The 22,088-nt window shown below is 40.8% G+C and overlaps 2 long non-coding RNA genes across 2 annotated transcripts in view; both read right to left on the minus strand.

Annotated features, from left to right (window-relative positions):
* Window positions 1–15,039: 15,039 nt before the first annotated feature.
* On the minus strand, window positions 15,040–19,320 carry LOC140636227 (uncharacterized). Its single transcript, XR_012033522.1, has 3 exons — window positions 19,113–19,320; window positions 18,455–18,499; window positions 15,040–15,799 (listed from the first exon to the last, which is right to left on the minus strand). It is a non-coding gene; the product is annotated as an uncharacterized lncRNA (long non-coding RNA).
* Window positions 19,321–19,514: 194 nt separating this feature from the next.
* Window positions 19,515–22,088, minus strand: part of LOC140636569 (uncharacterized) — a 62,992-nt gene continuing 60,418 nt past the window's right edge. The window contains exon 8 of the long non-coding RNA XR_012033767.1: window positions 19,515–21,959. This is a non-coding gene — a long non-coding RNA (uncharacterized lncRNA). The remainder of the gene's footprint in view (window positions 21,960–22,088) is intronic.

Here is a 22,088-nt window from a genome sequence, read left to right on the forward strand (position 1 = left end):
AGCCCCTAATACCATTTGATCCCTGTAGCCACCCTATGTAGTAGGTAGTATTGCCACCCCCAATATAGGTTGGGTCACTTGCTAAAGGTACACAACTAACAGCACAACCAGGATTCACAATGAGTCTGGGTCCAAAGCCCGTGCTCTTACCCAGGACCTACACAGCCTTTGAAGTTTTCAGTGACCAACGGAGATCGTAGTAGTCAACATACTGATGATCATAAGCAACACTTAATAAATGTTGTCTATGGCAATTCTAAGCTTACAAAATGGATAAGAAGAACTTACATAGTAAGGAGAATGGGCCCGGGGCACCAGCCAGGGCTATGAGGTGGTGAAAGCCTCAGAGATCCAGAGAGGGAGCTGTCAGAGAAGTAAGAAGAGCCCCGGATGGACAACCTGGCACACAGAGGTGTCACAAGGTCGTAGCCGGTAAAATTTACTTTTTTAGTCAAGTGGTGACTTATGCCTTCTCTCCCTACTTCTCTTTTTATTTCTCTTTTTCCATTCTGTCTCCATTCAGTTTCTAATTTATTTATCTACCCCATTCCTCCATGTGCTAGCCAGTTTTCAGCTTGAAATAGAGGGTTATTTCATGTTTCAGCTTGAAATATGCCAGGTTATTGCAGAAGAAATTAAGGCTATTCTATGTATCCACTATTTGAGCTTTCATTGTTTTTTTTTAATCGAGATATAACTGTCATAGAACATTATATTAGTTTTAGGTGTAGAATGTAATGATTTGATATTTGGGTATATGGCAAAATGGTCACCACGGCAAAATCTAGTTAACATCTGTTGCCATAGTTGCAGAATTTTCTTGTGATGAGAACTTTTAAGGTATACTCTTTTTTTTTATTTTTAAAGATTTTATTTATTTATTCATGAGAGACACAGAGACATAGGCAGAGGGAGAAGCAGGTTCCCTTGAGGTGAGCCGGATGTGGGACTTGATCCCAGGACCCCAGGATCACGACCTGAGCCAAAGGCAGATGCTCAACCATTGAACCACTCAGCTGTCCCAAGATCTACTCATTAAGCAAATCTCAAATATACAATATGATATTATTAACTATAGTTACCATGATGTATATTACATACCTGTGTCTTTTATATATATTTATTTATTGAAGAATAATTAACATACAGTGTTATATTAGTTTCAAATGTGTAACATAATGATTCAACAATTCTATACATTTCTTAGTGTTCATCATGATGAGTGTACTCTTAATCCCCTCTATTTATTTCACCTGTCCCCCTACCTATCTTACCTCTGGCAACCACCAATTTGTTCTCTGTATTTACAAGTCTGGTGTTCTGTTGTTGTTGTTGATCTCTTTTTTTTTTTTCTTTCTTTGTTTTGTTTCTTAAATTCTATATATGGGTGAAATTATGCAGTATTTGTCCTCTATGACAACTTATTTTAATTAGCATTGCACCTTCTAGGTCCATCCATGACTTATTTATTTTACAACTAGAAGTTGGTACCTTTTGAACCCCTTCACCTATTTTGCCCATCCTCTACCCCCTACCACTGGCAACCACCAATCTGTTCTCAGGATCTAGGAACTCAGTTGTTGTTTTAAGATTCATATGAGATCATTCAGTATTTGTCTTTTTCTGTCTAACTTACTTCACTCAAGATCCATCCATGCTGCAAATGGCAAGATTTCTTTCATTTTTATGACTGAATAATATTCCACTGTGTGTCCACATACATTTTCTTTATCCATTCATTTATTGATGGACACTTAGGTTGTTTCCATAGCACGGCTTTTGTAAATAATGCTGCAATGAACATGGGGTGCAGATACCTTTTCAAGTTAGTGTTTTCATTTCCTTTGGATAAATATTCAGAAGTGGAATTGCAGGATCAGATGCTAATTCTGTTTTTAATTTTTTGAGGAACCTTCATAATGTTTTCCACAGTGACTGCACCATTTTGCATTTCTACCAACAGTGATGAGGGTTCTCTTTTCTCTACATCCACACCAACACTAGTTATTTCTTGTCTTTTTGATAATAACCATCCTAACAGATGCGAGGTGATATTTTACTGTGGTTTCAATTTGTGTTTCCCTGATGGTGAGTGATGCTAAACATCTTTTTGTGTGTCTGTTGACCATCTGGATGTCTTCTTTGGAGAAAAGGATTTAGGTCCTTTGCCCATTTTTTAACTTGATTTTTTTTATATTGAGGTGTGTGAGTTCTTTATATATTTTGGATATTAATCCCCTATCAGTTATACCATTTGCACATATCCTCTTCCATCCGGTAGGTTTTAGTTTCATTGATGGTTTCCTTTGCTGTGGAAAAAGCTTTTTAGTTTGATGTAGTCCCATCTGTTTATTTTTGCTTTCATTGCTCTTGCCCGAGGAGACAGATCCAAAATACATTACTCAGACCAATATCCAAGAGCTACTGCCTATGTTTTCTTCTAGGATTCTTATGGTTTCCAGTCTTACATTTAAGTCTTCAATCCATTTTGAGTTTATATTTGTATATGATGTAAGAAAGTGATCCGGTTTCATTCTTTGCATGTACCTGCCCAGTATCCCAACACCATTTATGGAAGAGACTATTTTTTCCTTATTGAAGGTTCTTGCCTCCTTTGTTGAACATTAGTTGGCTATATCAGCATGGTTTTATTTCTAGACTCTTGGTTTTGTTCCATTTATCTATGTATCTTTTTTTGTGCCAGTGCCATACTGTTTTGATTAAAATAGCTCTGTAGTATAATTTGAAATCAGGGAGTGTGATACCTCCATCTTTATTCTTCATCAAGATTGCTTTGGCTATTCAGGGCTTTGTGGCTCCACACAAGCCTTAGGATTCATTGTTCTGGTTCTGTGAAAAGTGCCATTGGTATTTTGAGAGGGATTGCATTGAATATATAGATTGCTTTGAGTAGTATGTACATTTTAACAATATTAAATATTCCAGTCTATAAGCAGAGTATATTCTCTGCCTATTTTTAAATTAGATTGTTTTTACACATGATGGAAAGAAATGATAGATTTAGAGTAAGGCAGTTTTCCCACCTAACCAGGAAAGTACTAAGGCTTCCACACATACCATTTCTTCAATTGTTAGAAATTCAACTATTATTTAAGTCATGAGCCAGATACTAGAGATCCCCAAGTGCCTTTTAGTCTTACCAGGATAAATTGATATTGACAAATACCACTCTCCTAAACTCTGCTCTTCATTTGTGTAACAGTAGATGTAGATATGATCCCATCTTTACTTTCCTTAAAGAATAGTAAGGATCCCCTGGAAACATTATGGCTGGGGAATCGTCCACTAGGCTAACATGTTGGTGAGCTCCCACCATAGCTCCCCCTTTTGTTGATTCACTGCTCTCAGGCTCCCAAGAGTATAGTGGTTTATAGACCATGGCTCTGCATTCAGATGACCTGTGTTTGAATTTCCACCTCCACACTCCTAGAGAGATGGTCTTGGATAAATTAGTTAACCTGTCTGTACCTTAGTTTCCTCAAACTGTAAATGATGTTGATACTATTATTCTCTTAATAGGGATGTTTTGGATATTAAAAGACATGTTTGCAAAATAGTTGGCCTATAGCTTCATAAATATTAGCCATCTTTATCATGACTAATGCTAATACCACAACTTTTTCTATGTGTCTTCTTTCCCTCTTCCGTCTTCATGCCCTGAAAGAATATCACTTTGGTGAGGAAAGGGAGGGTTCAGGGATCGATGTAGCAGGGAAATTTCTCCTGTTGATTGTAGGTCTGTTGTAGTAGAGGAGCTAATGAAGCTAACTTCTCAAGCTACTTGGAGAGACAGAAAAGCATGGCTAAGAAGGGCTGACTCTTTCAGCAGCGGAAAGATGTTCTTCCACAGAGTCCCCTTCCAAGGCAGTATGAGACTTTTGTTCCTAAGGCATTGTAGGTTTTCACAATTATGCTAACATAAATAATTAACCCATTTTAAAGTTATGGATATGTGAGCTTTATTCTCCTGCTGTTCTTGAGGCTTATATTCCAGGATCAGTATATAGCTGAAACCATATAATAGTTATGACATCCTGATAATTCAAGCCCCTTTGGACTCGAGGTGGAGAGACTGGAAAATCGGTGTGCATTGAGCACTTACTATGTATCAAGTGCTATGTGTAGGGATTTTTAAAAATATATTATCTCACTGATATAACAGCTCTATGATATAGGAATTGTGGCTCCAGTTTAATCGATGAGAAAATGGAATTTAATAAAATTGAGTAATTTGTCAAAAAGAAAGCAACAACCAGAAAGGGGCAGTGTTGGGATTTGAATGCTGGTCAGTGTGACTACAGGGCCCACGTTTGGTCACATACACCACCCTGGTTACCTGTTGGGTTAAATGTGCTGCTAAGGTGGCTGTAGGATATCAGCTTCACGTGTGAAAACTGCCTCGCCTGCCCCCAGGGCACAAAGTAGCTGATATTCACTCTCTCTCATTTCACAAACATGCATGGGGTTAAAATCATTATCAAATTTAAACTTATTAATAATACCATAATCTTTGCTCAAACTGTGGCCACATAACAAGATGCTATGTCAAAGGTTAAGCAAAAATTAGAAAGTGAGTGATTTAACTAAAAAGAACATGCTGACTCTTAGATTTCTCTGGATAAGAATAAAGTGGTTCCCGTAGACTCAGAACTTGGCATTTGTCAAAGTCCACAGGGGGGACGGTGTTATCTTTTTCTATGGAGTTCCAGGTTTGCCAGACAAGGCTTATTGCAGAAAAAGAAAGCCAAGAGGTTATCTCCAACAAACATTAAGAGACTCTCAATAGTCAGGGAATGGTGCTTTGGATGAGATTCTCAAAGATCTTATCATTTGGCTAATGGTTTTAAAAGTGAACTTTTTCCTTCAATTCGGCATTCGTGAATCATACCATAAATGAGTGCCCTGGACTGTAGTCAGCATGGGTATTAACCATTTCATAGCTCTGTGTCTATGTTTATTCATGAATCATCTCTTCTCAGAAACTAATTTTCCATGTTATGTACTCCCTGCTGACTATAAAATAAAATTCAGCTGAGCTTTGAAAACTTTTTTGAGTTCATCCAATAAAGCTAATCCCATAAAGTCAAGCACAGTTGAAAATGCATGGCCTACAGTATTTATCTTCATTGCTGATACATAGTGTTTTCTAATCTAAATTCTCTAGCTGAAGATATTTTGCTCCTGAGAAAGTAAGTTCTATAATGACATTTATTCCTTTTTCATCCAATCAATAGCCTGTTGTTTTCCAGCAGTGCCAAAGAGGGTTTGTCATTTGGGGTGGTAGGGATGCAGATCAGTGAGGGTACCCACAGGCTAGCTCCTGCAATGACCACCATATTGACAAATAGCCTTCAAAGAAAGCTTGACTAGCAAACGAAGTTGCCACAGAGCAGTTCAGCTGTGGAGTTGAAAACCCTGGCACCTTTCTCCTGGGAAGTGAGGATGAGTATATAGTAGTAAATCATTACTTTGATGAAAAAGCAACCAAACATCCAAAATAAAAATCTTCCAAACATGGGTAACCAGAGAAGGGCCAACTCACTCACCTCTCTGGGGTCTGTTTGTCTTCTGTAAATTAACTGGAACAACACATTTCTAAGAGGGCCCCATCTCACAGAGTATTGGTGTCGATTCTATCAGGGTTATGGGCTGACCTCAGAGTAATCTAATCGCATAGCAATTTGGAGACTTTACAAGCAGATAAAATGGGAAAAGATAATGGTTAAAGATTTGAGAGAAGTTAGAATCCACATCTCTCGGTACCTTCTTTGGGGGCCTGTTCATTCTTTCCCCTCCAGCTGGGATTTGGAATGGCACAAGAATCATTTTATAAATAAAGAGCTGGGGAGAAGGTCAACTTAACAAGTGAGTATCACACAGCTGACCTTTCTGTCACTTATAAAAGCCAATATCATCTATTATTTCATTCACGTCTATAAACTTGATATTTGTCAATGCCTTTTATCTACAAGACTGTGTGCACAGAAAAAAGGCTTATCAAATCAGGGTTTCAAAGAGAGAGAACTTACCCAATTTTGTCTCATAAAAGGCAGAGATAACACAATTTCTTTGTATATAATCATTCTATCTACTTTCCATTTTTTTACATGATTTTTTGACATAGTGCAGATCAGAGAACACAAATAAAGAACAACAACAACAAAAAAACCCCACATCATTCCCCAAGGGAACTTTAAAGCAAGAAGAGATCATAGTCTCCAACTCAGTCATGTGATGAGCAACATATTGACCAGCTGCTCAACCATTATTTCAAAGTCTTCACCCAGTTTTGAAATCCTAAAGGGCCGCATCTGTCCTTGGCCCAAGCATACCATTCACATTAGTATGAGTGGGATATATTCTGACAGGCAAAGGGCAGTTTGTAGCCTCAATTCTGCAAGGAAAAAAAACATAATTCACATTGACATTATCTTAGGTCCTGGCTTCTCATAAGCTAACTTATCTTATCTAACACGCACCTTGACAAATTTTGTTTCTACCTTCTGACTACACGATGCTTTGTCTAAGACTCCAAGATGATAAGGGCTTTCATTTGCATTAGCTTTTTTTTAACCCTTTCCCATAAATCCAGATGGAATATGATCAGAAAATGGTTGAGCAGAATCTGGGAATATTTATGGAATAATGGTGTCGGGCAAAGACAACCCATCTTAAGCGAATGACTACCTGCCCTCAAAGGTATCAGCTGGATCCACATTCACCTCCTCATAGCCTAGGGGTGGTTAACTTGCACCAGCACTTCCCTAAATTTCCTATTCAAGGGTATCCCACCCATTGACTTGAAGTTGATGCTGTGGGGAAAGGAGTAGTACGTGGCAAAGGGGAGAGGTTCTTTTGGGAAGATTATCCTTACACATGACGAGAAAGAGAAGGAAAGGAAAGAGCCATAGAGCCCAGGATATATGGTAACTCACTGGTGTAGGAAGTTAGTCTGTTTCCAGAAGATGGAAGGAAGGCACAGCAGAGAAGAAAGGGGGACAATCCCTGGCACATACTCCTCTGATGGCAGCTCCCAGAGAGGAAGGGCGGAGCTAAACCAAGACGTCAGAGCCGGCGAAGTCGCCCAGCATGCCACCAGCACACAATGGTCTCCAGTTTGTAGAGAGTGGTAATAGCCGTGCCCAGTAACTGTCAGACCCTCTAGAGTTCATGTGAGTTTTCACAACGCTGTTGGGATGCCCCATACACAAGATAAGGTATACGTGAGGAGCTGTTGGTTTCCATCTTCTGGATGAAAATCCTGAGACAGAGAAAGAATTAGTAACTTGCTCACAATCACGTGGCTAGTGGCAAAAGCGTGTCTCGGACTCCTCTCTTGGATTCCACACCCTGAGTTCTCCTCACAGGATCACGGTTACTGCAGCAACCTATTTTATGGTCTATGCCAGGGCACGGCATTGGCACGTAGGGGATTCAAGTGGAACTGTGAACCTAGCACCTACGACAAGGGGAGGAGGCCTGACGTTGGCTGAGATTTCCAGTCTTCTAGTGGCTTGAGCGTGATGCCCCCATCCTAGCCCCCTCAGAGACAAACTAGTGGAGACAAGCTCCTCACAGGACCCATACCACGTATCTGCCAAACAACAAGACTGGAGGACTGGATATTGAGCTAGGGCGCGTCAAAACGTGGAGGCAGGGGGTGCATGTGTGTGTGCAAGAGAGACAGACAGACTGAGGAGAACTAGGAGCGGACAGTGCAGCTTAGATGTTGTCTGCTCCCTCGTTTCTTTGACGTGTTCAAAGACCAGAGCAGGAAAAAGAGACTCTGGAATGGCTCGTTCTTGACATTCAGATTTTCCCTCATGACCAACAGACCTGCTCTCCGTGGGCCCCCGTCTGGGTTGTGCTAAAGCCTTGTCTCCTCTCCTTCCACAGATTTCTCGCAGCCCAAGCAGAGACCAAGCAGAGTGGTGAGGCCTAGTGACTGCAGGGGTGTCACTCCTTCTCCTCTGTCTGTGCTGGGGGCACAGGCCCCGAGGGCCCGGCTGAGGCGGAGGCTGTGGCCTCCCCACAGGCCCAAGAGGGGAGCAACTGTGGCGCAAGGCACGCGTCGGCTGACTTGTAAAATTTCCTGACAGCACACTTATTGCCTGTTGTAAAAGCCTCGGCGTGTACTCGGGGAGGCCTCCTCCGGCCACAGCAACACTCCGCGGGCCCAAAGTTCTTTTCAGCCAAATCAGTGGCATCCGTGGTAAAGTGAATTCGCTTCTCAGGGAAACTTGAAGGAAATGCCAGTAAAATCCAATGCACATTAAAAAAAAAAAAATCCCATCAAAGATTCTTATTGCTTTAAAAAAAAATAGATAATGTTGTTCCCTGTTATCAGAATTACTTCCCCAAGGGCTCTCTGTAAATGATTTCTCTAGCAACAGGGACTGGTCTGGATTTTCCTTTGTGGTGATGCTTCAGGGAAAGATCTGTATGTGCTGCCTCCATTTTTCTCACTTTTCATTTGTGCTTTAAACCAGCACATTCTTTTTTTGTTTTGTTTTGCTTTTAAGATTTTATTTATTCATGAGACACACACAGAGAGGCGGGGGGGGGGGGGCAGAGTCACAGGCAGAGGGAGAAGCAGGCCCCACGCAGGGAGCCCGATGTGGGACTCGATCCCAGGCCCCTAGGGTCATACCCTGAGCCAAAAGCAGATGTTCAACCCCTGAGCCAGCCAGGTGCCCCCAAACCAGCACATTCTTATTCTTCACCTGTCCTCCCTTCCGCTCCACTGAATTGGTTTCTCCAAGATCACCAGGAACCTTCCCTTACTGAGGACAGCATCCTCTCCTTAGTTCACCTTTTAAGCTTGCTTCTCCCCTTGGCACTGCAAGCCCCTACGTTCTAAAACTCTTCTTCAGTCTTCCCAGCGTGCTTTCCTGACATCCCTTCATTCTCCAAGTTTGTAAGTCAATGATGCTTTACCTTCAGGTTCAGGTTCACGGATCCTTGAGAACCTGACGGAGTTATGGTCCCTTTTCCCACATGAGTGCACACGTTCCAACACACCCCCAAAGTTGGCAGCAATGAGGTACCACCCGCACCTAATGTATCACAGCAACAACACTACCCAGTGCTGGCAGGAATGCGGAGGATTAGAATTCCCACTCACTGCAGATGGGAACGCAAAATAGCATAGCCAATTTGGAAACAGTCTGGCAGTTTCTTATAAAGTTAAATATACACCTGCTGTGTACCAACCCAGCAATCCCACTCTTAACTATTTACCCAAGAGAAATGCAAATGTATGTTTCCGCGAAAATCTGTATGCAAATGTTTATGGTGGTTTTTTTTTTCATAATCAACAAAAACTGGAACTGGCCCAAGCTTACAACCCAACTGGTGAATGTATAAACAAACCGTAGTATATCCGTACAATGGAATACTGCTTATCTTTTTTTTTTTTTTTTTGGAAAACTGCTTATCAATCTTATCAATAAAAAATACCTATCCTACTCATCATAACTTGGATGAATCTCAAGTATGTTACGCTTAGTAAAGGAAGCCAAACTCAAATGGCTATATGTTATAGGAGTCTGTCTATAGCTCATTCTGGAAAAGCAAAAATACAGGATTAGAAAACCAAGTGGCTGTTGCCCAGGAACATGGGTGTGGTGAGAGATTAACTACTAAGGGGAACACAGGAATTGGGATAGGAATGGAAATGCTCTGGATCTTGATTCTGGTGGTGATTAGACAACTGTATGTATTTGTCAAAACTGATAGTATAAACCAAATTTGGGGGGTGAACTTTACTACGTAAATTTATACTTCCATAAACCTGACCTTAAAAAACACACATACTTTTTTTTTTTCCTCTGGATTTCAGGAATATTGTGGTTCAGGCATGCCAGGGTAAATTTTCTACCACAAAACCCTTCTTTTTTCCCCTTTCTTTCTTCTCACTTGGTACTTTCTTTCTGGCCTCTCATCCCCTCTTGTGGCTACAAGCACAGTCTCCACATTGGTGAGTCTAAACTTTGTATCTCCTGAGCTCTGATTCAAAATATTTGCTGGTGATTAGAATCATCATGTCCTAAACCTACAATTCTTCTGGAGATTTTCCTTCCAGATCTGCACCTTCTCCTGTGTTTCCTACGTACTTCTCTAAACCTCCCTGCTCGCAGGCCATTTTTGTTGGACTCATTTTTCTAAAGAATACTCGCACAGAATAAAGATGATTGATAAAATTCATGTACATAATTTACATTTTCTTAAAATGATATCACATAGCAAATAAAAAACCATGACCAGTTAAGAGAGAGACTTGACTTATCTTTTTTTATGCTCATATCCCATCAGTCACTAAATCCTGTTAATTCTACTTTTTAACTGTCTCTTAAACAACTCTCTCTCTTCCCTTCTCTTTCTTAAACTACTTCCCAAATCCATGCTGTTATAATCTCTTTCTTTCACCTTCGTAATAGCTCCCTCTACAATCGAACTCTTATCTCTTCAGTCCACACCTCATTAACATGGCACAAGGTTGGGTTACAGATTTCCTTGGCTCAAAAGCCTGCAGAGTTTCTCACATCCTATGGGATAAAATGTGATCTCAGCCTGATGTTTAAGGCTCTTAGTGATGGAGTTCAAAAACCTTTACAAGTCACATCTACCACACTTTACCCCACACACCACCTCCAGAAACATTATCAATCTACTAGCAAAGCCCTACAGTAAACACAGCACTCGTATCCTCCTGGTTTATGCAAAGTCTCTTTCTAGAATATTCTTCCCTCAAAATGGTTTGGCTAGTGACAAAATTTCTATTCTTTGAGGCATGGTCCAAATACCACAATCTCTAGTGCACCCATCCCCAACCATACATCTCAGAACGAATTACTCCCTTCCTTGGCATGCCTTTGGCATGTGTGTACATGTATATGTGTGTGCGTGTAGACGTGCGTATGTGCACATATTTTAATAGACTGCGTTACCAGACTGAAGTTATTTATATAATTGCTTAACGCTACTAGAGAGTCAGTCACTTCAGGACAGACACTGTGTCTTACTCATTTTTGAACACCCCACAGCTGACTAATAAGGGCTTCTTCCAGGGAGGATAGTAAATATTTGCTGAACTAAATTTAATTTGGACCATCTTCTAAATTTAAAAGAAATTAAATTCCACAAATTAAAACAAAGCTTAAATTAAGGTCCACATATCCTATAAACAAGACTTGTATACTGTGTCTGCTATGTAGACTGCTCTGTTCCAAGTTTCAATCCAAAAGATATAAAAAATCCGTGTCCCCAATTGTCTCTCCTCTTAGCCTTAAATTGTGCCACATGTAATAAGAGCAGCAGTAACTGACATAGAAGAAAAGCCTCCAGGACACATGCCACTTGGGACTGGCCTTCTGCAATAACGAAAGTAAGGCTGTTAGACGTCTCTGATTTTTTTTTAAGATTTTATTTATTTATTCATGAGAGACAGAGAGAGAGAGAGAGGCAGAGACACAGGCAGAGGGAGAAGCAGGCTCCATGCAGGGAGCCTGATGTGAGACTCAATCCCAGGACTCCAGGATCATTCCCCGGGCCGAAGGTGGCACTAAACCACTGGGCCACCAGGGTTGCCCAACCTTTCTGATTTTAATCTCACTTTTAGGCTTCTGTATAACAATCCCTTGTTAAAATAAAATAGATTTGCCTGAGATTCACTACTAATGGTTTCTCTGTTCATTTTAAATAAGGGTGAGAGATTAGTTCTCTGGTATAAGTTCTCTAAGTGTTCAATAGAAAAAATAAGTAAATAAACCTCATCAGTCAAGTCTGTAGTCAATCAACAGGAATCCATTGAGAATTTTCTATGAAAGTAGCATTGTTCAGGACAGTCTAGAGGGTCTGGGCATTGAGATATGCTCTCAAAGGATCAAAACTAGTGTGTGAAATGATCAGACATTATCATCCTCCTGGTAAGGGATGATGAAGAGCAACCTCATCTAGAGAAAGGAGAGCTCTCTATGGGCTGGTGTCATGAACAAGCTTTTTTTTTTTTTTTTTTTCCTCTTCTAAAGATTTTATTTATTTATTCATGAGAGAGACAGAGACCTAGGCAGAGGGAGAAGCAGGCTCCCAGTTGGGAGCCTGCTGTGGGACTCGATCCCAGAACCCTGGGATCACAACCTGAGACAAAGGCAGATGCTCAACCATTAAGCCACTCAGGTGCCCCATGAACAAGCTTTTCTAGAGCAAGACACTTAGGTCTTGTTTGAGGAAAGGGGTTCAATGAAACAGAGCCAGTGTATTAGTTTCCTAGGGCTCTGTAATAAATTGCCATTTTAATAGGATGTCTTAAAACCGCAGAACATTTTTCTCTCACAGTTCTAGAGGCAAGGAGTCTGAAATTGTGGTGTCTGTGGGGCTGTGCTCCATGCCAAGGCTCTAGAGGAGATTCTTCTCCATGTGTTTTTAGTTTCTGGTGGCCCCAGGGACTCCTTGGCTTGTGGCAACATCATTCCAACCTCTGCATATTCCTCTTCTCTGTGTATCTATCTTATAAGGATATATATGATTGCATTTAAGACCCATCTGGATAAGGATGCCTGGGTGGCTCAGTGGTTGAGCAGATGCCTTCAGCTCAAGGTGTGATCCCAGTTCCGGGGATTGACTACCACATCGAGCTCCTTGCAAGGAGCCTGCCTCTCCCTCTGCCTATGTCTCTGCCTCTCTCTGTGTCTCTCATGAATAAATAAATAAAATCTTAAAAAAAAAAAAAAAACGAAAAAAGACCCACCTGGATAATCGTGCATAAGCTCCTCCTCTCAAGATATGTAACTTAATCACATCTTTTGCCATACAAAATATTCACTCCCTGACCATATAAGGTAATATTCACAGGTTCCAGAGATTAGGATTAGATATACTATTTTGGGGGCACCACTCAACCCACTGCAGCCAGCTTCATAACTGGCAGTGCCCAGAGCAAAAGGAAAATGTCAGGCCTGTATTCGAAAACCAGGAAAACTGTGCTTTTAAAAGTACTAAAAACCTTTTCTTCTTTGGTGCTCTCTCTCTCTCAACTTGTCATGGTCTTTTATTTGCTATGCGATGCCATTTTAAGAAAATGTAAATTATGTGCATGAATTATATCAGTCATCTTTATTCTATGCAATGAGTTTTAAATGCAAATATAACAGCATTTAACTCTGACACAGAATCGCCCAAATTACACAATTTGTATTTCACAATTAATGCATGCATGTGTGTTTCATTCTTACTAGAACATCAGAATGCTGCACAAAACTAAACCAACTGCTTTTATTACCTTTCTTGACGCACACACTTTCTACCGACTCTCTCTCTCTCTCTCTTCGCCTCACTGATTAAGGAAGGACTGAAAGGAAAGGAACTCTGGGTTGCCAAATCTTTCCCTTTCTTTCTATATCATCCTTTTCAGCCTAAGTGGTTGGCTAAGACAGGGAAGTAATATACACAAGAAAGGATGTGATGAGGCCACTTGGTAATTTCTGTTTCTTGGAGTGTCATTGCCTTGTTTCTCATCTGAAGCAAATTCAGGTTTGAATTGAAAGCATGGTCTCTTAAGGGTGTCAGCACCCTTCCTTCCTCAGTCATAGGCATAGCACCCTTACTTGTGTCTCACTTTGAGACCCTCACTTTGTGTCTTGCTGAATACCCAGGCATTGTGGGTCCCCTGGAATTCTGTGCTCATAGGGCATCCTGAATGCAGTACGTGAATAGATGGCAAGAGAGAGGAGACAGAGAGAGTTTGTGTACCTCTGCTCAAGTTCACCATCCATGGCTCCCTTTGACTTCACTTCCAAAACACAAGTTCAGAGACAAAATTATTAAGAATTTCAGGACGACATTAAATCCAGGGTCCCTCTGATCATGGGATCCTGTACCACTACGTTGCGGAGACACCCTTGTAGTGAGGGACCCTGTGACTTAACATTTCAAAGTGTGGTAGTAGCCCATCTGTGAATTGTGATCCGTTAGTGGTGAAATCCATTTAGACATGGGTCACAATCGGCTTTAATACACACACACATACACACACATACAATTATTAAATAATAGTGATTTATATATAATAAGGGTGAGCATTATTTTGTAGAACCTGTAATCCAAATACGAATATCTCTGTATCTGTTTCTTTCTGCGGGTCATTGAAATCCCTGTTCTAAGGGCTAGTCTGTTGGTTCTGGAGTCAAATCTTGAGATTTCAATCCTATTTCCATCCATTACTCTCAATGACTAACTGAAAGGGCAGCACAGATACAGATACTTAAATTTTTTGAGCTTATTTCTTCCTATACACAAGGTTCATGGGTATGTGAAAGTGGTAGATACACAGCCATAATGAAGTTGAGCCTGAACTGATGCTTTACTTTTAATTTCACACAATGACTGAGTAAAATTGACATCTGAGGATTCTCAATCCTACCATCAAATATGGAATGAATTTTTTAACATTTTAAGAGTATTACTACCTGGTTTGCTCAAGTGCTTTGAGAGTTAGTACAGTCATTTACCTTGAATACATGGTTCACATACAAGTCCTCCAAAGGTAGATTTTTACTTAAAACTTACATGTGACAACCAACCCCACTCACTAATATCTGCATAGCCACACTATTCATCATGTTTTATTGGGAGAATGGATTTGCATAGTATTATGCAGATTAGCTTCTCTAAGAACATATGCCTTTATACAGGGTTCCCTCAAATGCTTAGAAAAGTACTTTGTAATTTCCAGAGTTACAAAGGCTAATTAATATCCAAGTTTACATATTAATCAGTGTGAAGTTGGTGGACCTAGCTACCTTCATCAAATTGCTGTAGGATCATTTCCTGAATACTCTAGTTTGAAAAAAAAAAAAGGAAGGTACCACTTGAGAATAAGAAAAGAAATACTGAACCATTGACCTCCCACAGCCTAGAATTGACATAGAGAAGGTATCGTCACGAGGATTGACAAGTGCTCTCTGGGAAACTTTAATCATTGTAGCTGTGATCTAGCCCATGATCCTTGGCAAATGAAAAATGAAAATGGTGTGACTAGGCCATTTTGAGAAGTCCCCTCCGTTTGGAGGAGGAAGGCCACTGATTGTGGTTTTATCTCATTCACATTATATAACATTTGGTTCTGCTTCTGTAAGGAAGATGCTTGAGAGATATATATTTTAGGCTCTTCGTACTCTTCTTAAATTGGTTGCTTTTGTAGAAGATGTTTTTAATATAACAAAGCTCCTAGGTCTGATGCCAACAATAGTGTAACAGATCTAACGTATTTTTTTTTTAAACTTGAGCACTTTTGCTCTTAAAAACAGTACAGGTTTTCCTTTTAAGATTTGCTTCATTTTATATTCTTTTCACAAAAGGACAGAGATCTACTAGCTACCTCATTCATCAAGCAAGACATGGTTTCACTGATCACCATAGGGTTTGTGGTTTTGAGTACAGACTATTGACAAAGGAAACCTCAATCTCTGGGTGGGATGAGGACTGAGATGTGGGTGGATGTGAAGTGAATAGCTCCATGACCCTCCCCCAAAATGTAAGGACCGGGGGAAACACATTGCAAACATCCCTACACCAGGTTGCAGATTTTATGAGTGAAGGGAAAGTGGGATTCCTGAAAACACAAAGTAATTCAGACACATCTTTGGCTGCCAGAACATACTTCAGACAAAAGGTTAAAGGCAGCAAGAAAGCAGGCCATGGGGTTCCCAGAGAACCAGATGCTGTGGTGAAAATGCATCTTGTGTGGATTTTACTCCAGACATCAATGTACGCGTTGAACCTTTGGGGAGGTGAGAGAAAAAATAGGAATTAATAATTTCCAGATTCGAGGCTTCAGGGCACACCCTCGCCCATAATTAGTCAGTCTTTATTTTCTCTTCCTGTTCTGTATCTGTGCTAAATTGTGTTTGTAGGATTTGTTCAAAGCAGCTGTTGTGCTTTCCCATCATTCTTCGGAGATGGGCTCCTTTTGCAATCCCACTGAATGGGATAATGATTTGAAGAGTGCAGGGATGAATTTAGAGTCAACACTATAGAAAACAACCACCACATCTAATGATTTCTAGTCAAAACTCAGAGCAAAAGTTTGCTGACAGGAGCTCTCAAACAATTAACTAATAACAATAACAATAACAATAACAATAATAATAATAATAATAATTAATAATAATAAAGAGCAATACAACCCTAGGAGTTACTGGGAATTCAAAATGCCATATGGTTCTGATAGATCAATCTGGAAATGAAAATTTGTTTTCAGTTATTAGTATTTTTATCATTTTAGTTAATAGCACTCATCAGAAAACTGTTTAAGGAGTTTAAGACCACAGATCTTTGTATTTGTGCTTTAAAAGAGGGGAAGCCTATATTGCCTTACCATTGTTCAAAATGTTAAAAAAAAAAATCAGAATCAACAGACACACACAAAAAAATACTCCACAGAAGTGTTCTCTTGGGCTAGCATCATGTTCCTGAATGAATTCGAATGCCTATAGGCAGAACATATATCCCCAGTTTGCTAAAGGCCTGCCACTCCTCATTATTTTTTTTTTTACTCACATTTTTCTCTTACCCCTTCGGGCAATAAATGCATTTGAGTTTGCCTCTCCCAAGACCATCACGAGACTTAAGAGTAAGAATATAATTCTTATTATCACTATAAACTAGTGAGGGTTATGTTTATGGTTCATTGATGAAAGGCTGCCATAGTAACAGGGAGAGCATGCATGCAATGAGATGGATGGATGGAAGATTTTTTGAATAGCATCATCACAGATGCTACACAGGGGAGACAGACGTCTTCATAAATACACAGTAAAAAATTATTCTAGATGTCTAGGAGCCGGGTCTGAAATAAGATGTGAATAAAGGTGACACACCAGAGACAAATTGGAGTATCTTTTCTTATTAGACATGTACCTAGCAGGATGGCGTATACCTAGCACTCAATCGCATGTTTGTTAAATAAACATTTAAACTATGGTTCTTTAAGAAACCGTAGATCAGTTAGGTATCACGTGTTTCAAATTTGAGAAAATATCAAATGAATAATTTAGGGTAAGTGGTGATAGATGCATTTAGTTTGTATACTTCTCACCATTGCTGGCCATTCAGATGCACTTATTCTACGCTGAGAAGTAAATGTCTCAAGTTTTTAAATTTGCTATGTCAAATCATTTGCATTTTAACTGGAAATTATAAACAAGGGTGGAAAAGAGTTATTAATGTAATAATGAAAAAAAAGTTAACACTGAATTGGTAAAGGGGTTCCGTTTTCATGGTGGAGAGGCAAGAGAGTTTACACCAGTTCCTACTACAAATGAAGGAAGGGGATTCAGCAGTATTAGGGATTTTTCAGAAAGCCCTAAAACCATTTTGATTTTCCTTCAAGTTTTGTTTTTTGGAGCTTCAAGTTTCCAAAACATTTTCCCCCTTAACTCAAGCCTTTGTTTTTCAAAGGAAATTTAATTTAAAAAACATGTTTTTTCTAACTGAGTTTAAACTAGTATTATACAAATAAAGACAGATTTTTGTTTGAAATTAATTCTTGTTTGCTTCTAGAACTCTGAAGGAACTCAAATTCAAAAGACCGAGCTAATGCATTTTCAGAGGTGAATATAACACAGGCTAAAACATTTCAAATTCTGTCCTCTGTCCAGATTTTAAAGCATTTTATTTATTTTTCATCATTGTTCACAGGTCCTCTTTGACCTACAATGGGGTTATGTTTCAATATACTCATTGTAAGTTGAAATATTGTAAGTCAAAAATGCACTGAATATACCTAACCTACCAAATATCATAGCTTTTAGCCTGGCCTACCTTTGCTTGGAACACTTATGTTAGCCTACGATTGGACAAAATCATCTAACGCATATTGAGTATCTCATGCAATTTACTGACTACTGTACTTAAAGTGAGTGGCTACATGGGTACAAATAGTTTTAAGCAATCAGTTGTTTCCCTTCATGGTGGTGTGGGAGAGGGGGGCTGTGGCCATTGGGGTCCTGGCACCGTGAGAGGTGGCGTTGCATATCACTAGTCCAGGAAAAGATCAAATTCGAAATTCAAAATATAGTTTCTCCTGAGCGTGTATCACTTTCGCAACATCCTAAAATAAAAAAAAATCCCAGGTGAATAATCTAAGTTGGGGGACCTTTTGTATTTGATTTCCTGGAGAGGAATAAAAAAAAAATACCAATACCTATCAATCTGGAACAGATATAATGAAAACCTAGTTCAAGGTCACTTCAGGAAAGTGTAAATTGGTGAAATCTCTGCCAGTTTCCAGGGTTTCTCGCTGGAGGAGGAGCAGAATTAGCCTAATGATCTTGCATTACAAACCTCTGCTGAGATACAAGCAAGGCCTGATTTCTGGGAGATTAAGTATACATCCCATCACCTCTGTGTATCTCCTGGTGTTTAAACTACGTACCGTGGTTGTGGTACACGTCAGGGAAGGTCACGGATCATAGTAGAACTGCTTTGAGGAAAAAAAATCATTTTTCCAAACTGAGAGCCTTTTAGAGTTGTCTAATAATTTCTACTGTCCCCCTGCCTCCCCCTCAAAATCCCTACACACACACACACACACACACACACACACACAACAACGTTTTATATCTATCCATTCGCTATTTTATCTGACATTTGCTGGGCATCCAAAGTGTACCTGCCAGCTGCAGGGACACTGGGCACCGAAAATACAATAGATGAGACACCTTCTAATCTCCAGGAGGTTACAACATTAGAAGTGTTACCACAAGGGAATGAATCATAGCCTAATTAGAACATAAACGTAGCCTATCATTAGGCAGGCTTATCTCCGATACGTAGGCATCTTAGTGCCATTTCAAAAGCAAATGGGTCAGCGTTGGATTGGGGCTAATCAAGACGTCCCATGAGTTTGCCAATGTGCAGAAAGCAGGACAACTGACTGTGGGCTCTGCTGCTCTTCTTCGGCACTCTCACCACAGGCCTTCATCCCGGAGCATGGCTCAGCTGAGCTCTACTCACGTACCCTGGCTGGGATAACACAACCCCTGAACACAGCTTCTTTTCATAAACAAGTAGAGGAAGGTAAACTGAGTCACCCCAAGGACAAAATGCAGAGTGGAAGTTTGTCTTTGGCTTTTGCATCCTGCCATTTCTGTTCCTTTTTACTTTTCATCAGAATCAGATCCCCTGGCACCTCAGGACACAGTGCCTAGCTTTTCCCCAATCATCCTTCTACAAAAAGAGGAAAGAATCCCCCCTTGCTGCATGGTAGCTACAAGTATCCACCTGCAGCAGATAGTTTTCATTTTTTTTTTTAATTTTTATTTATTTATGATAGTCACACACACAGAGAGAGAGAGAGAGAGAGAGAGAGGCAGAGGGAGAAGCAGGTTCCATGCACCGGGAGCCTGATGTGGGATTCGATCCCGGGTCTCCAGGATCACGCCCTGGGCCAAAGGCAGGCGCCAAACCACTGCGCCACCCAGGGATCCCAGATAGTTTTCATTTTTGGTGGCCTAGTGTTAGGAGAATACCAAGCTTCATAAATCTTGGGGGAGGGGAAGGAGAAGGAGCCAGCAGCTCCCCTCTCCCCACACCCAGAAGCCAAGGAGTTGGCACGACACGGTGACACTGCGAAGCTAGGACAGCTTCATGGGTCACCAGAACCAGCAGAAGTAACATCAAACATCCAGTGGCTAGGGTGCCAAGGCCATGCCTGGCTATGTGGTTGCCATGGCCTGAGTTGATTCTTACATCATTATGGGTTCAGTTTTGTCCATTTCCCCAAAATGTTGAAGTCCTAATCCCATAGTACCTGTGAATGGGAACTTACATACAAATAGGGTCTCTGTTATCAAGTTAAGATCAACTTAATATGACTGTGTCCTTATAAAAAGAGGAAATTTGGACACAGACACCCACACAGGAAGAACACCACATGAAGGTAAAAGTAGAGATCCGAGTGATGCATCTACAAACCAAGGAGCTCCAACGATTGCCAGCAAACCACCAGGAGCCAGGAGAGGAGCACAGAGCAGATTTCCCCTCTTGCCCTGCCAATACCCTAATCTCAGACTTCTAGCCTCAAGAACTTTGATTTTTTTTTTCTGTCAGTCCCCTAGTTTGTGGTACTTTATTATAGGAGCCCTAGGAAATGTATGCACTTTTTACCCCACCTGGTTTTCCAGCTTTTTTGTTGGTTTGTTGTATTAATGTTCTTCTGATCAATTCCTTTTTTTCTCTCTCTCTCTTAATTAGAATTCGTTTTTTGTTCGTACCTTTGGACCCTAACTGCTACCTCTTTCAGTAACAATTCCCTTCTACCCTCCCAGCAGCTCCAGTCTCATGTGGAGACTGAGGACTCATGTGGTTCTGGGGAAACACACATCACCCTCAGAACCAGAGTAGAACACATGACCTCTGCTCAGCCAGTCAACAAAGTGATCGGTTCCTGAGTGGATAAGTCCCAGAAGATGATCTAATCATGGTGAAGTGCCAGACATTTTCTAGGAATGCTGAGGCAAAGATAATCTGTTTCTTGCTGTGCATAAATAAAGATGTGTGTAGCCTAGCAGTGCTGGCAAACTTACCTCAGAGGCAAGCCAACCAAGGCAAGAAAGAAGGAAAGAAAGGAACCTCATTCCTTGGTATCATTGAACTACTGGACCAGTCCACATCTGAAGTCACTTCCAGTTCTCCCTTTGGAGAGCCAGTTAGTTCCCTCTATTATTTAAGCCAGTTCGAGGCCAATTTTCTGGTATCTCCATCCAAAAGCATCTGAACCGACACCCTCCATTTGTAGTATACGTATCCTTCATAGGATTTCCATATGCTTCTAAGTTATGTGCTGTTTAAAATATTATGTGTCTAATTTTGGAACAAGAGCACTTCAAAAACAATGTCAATCAGTCATGAGCATGACATTTTAAATGAGCAAAGAGGTTATCATTTAACTCCTGGGATGATGGTATTGACCTGGAAGGAAATAATAATAGTGTTGAGGGTGGTGGCAGCCATCACTTCTCAAGTGCCCACAGTGGGGAGGCAATTCGAGGAAAGCTCCTGAGAAACAGAAACATCACACACTGGGACTTGAACAGAACACCAGAGCACTGGAGTTTTTGCCAGGCTCTTTGGTTCTTCAGGACAGTAGGAATGTCCAAAACCTGGACCAAACCCCTCTCTTCTTAGCCTGCGTTCATACCTGCCTGTTCCGTGAGTCATGCAACACAGGTACAAAAGGTCCTGTTACCATAGCCTTGCCCATTCACTGGAGCAAAAGAAACCAATTCAGACATCCATCCGTCCTGAGGGCTAGCACCAATTTCCTCTTCCCAGTAGGGTTTATGGTGTATGTACCCTGGCTACCTTGAGTGCACTGAGTCATGGTTCCCTCCTTCACCTTCCAGCACTAATCCCTTGGTTTGTGCAGTTGGATTTGTACTCTGGGTCCTAATTTACACTCTAGCCCTCCGCTGTATTACAAGACCTCTGAACCTTCAGACAGTTCCTCCCTCTTAGCACCGACAGGCCTCCCTGAACCTGACTCTAACTGCTGGAAAATAAACTCAACCCCCATCCAGAGACTTCTACAGGCTTTTCCTTCCTAATGACTAAACTTGACTTTTAGCCATGGATTCTAGTCCTGCCCCCCCTTTTGAGTTTCACTGGCAGCCACTGAAGTGGTGTTCTGCTGGTTGGCCTTCTTAGAGGATGGCCTCACTGTTGGCACCTCTGTCTTCCAGCTCTTTCTCCCAGTAGCTCTGCCTTAGTCTCTTCTCCAGCGAGAATTCCAGCAAGTGTCATAGCTGAAGGTATATGGAGTATGACATTTCTTCCAACAAGCCTCTTGTAATTTTAGCTCTTCTTATATCAGGTCCTGGGGGTCCCAGGTTCATTCTCTTGAATCCCATCTGTTTCTCTTTCCTTGCAACATGGGTCTCCTGTTTCAGAATAGTAAACACTCATTATCCAGCCCTGTTATCATAGAAGAGCCCCAGAACGCAAATATTTACCACTGAATTAAAGGGCAGGGGTCCTTGAGTATTTGGAATCAGAGAACAAACCAAAGA

Source organism: Canis lupus, chromosome 7, assembly GCF_048164855.1.
Source record: "Canis lupus baileyi chromosome 7, mCanLup2.hap1, whole genome shotgun sequence".
Lineage (NCBI taxonomy): Eukaryota > Metazoa > Chordata > Mammalia > Carnivora > Canidae > Canis > Canis lupus.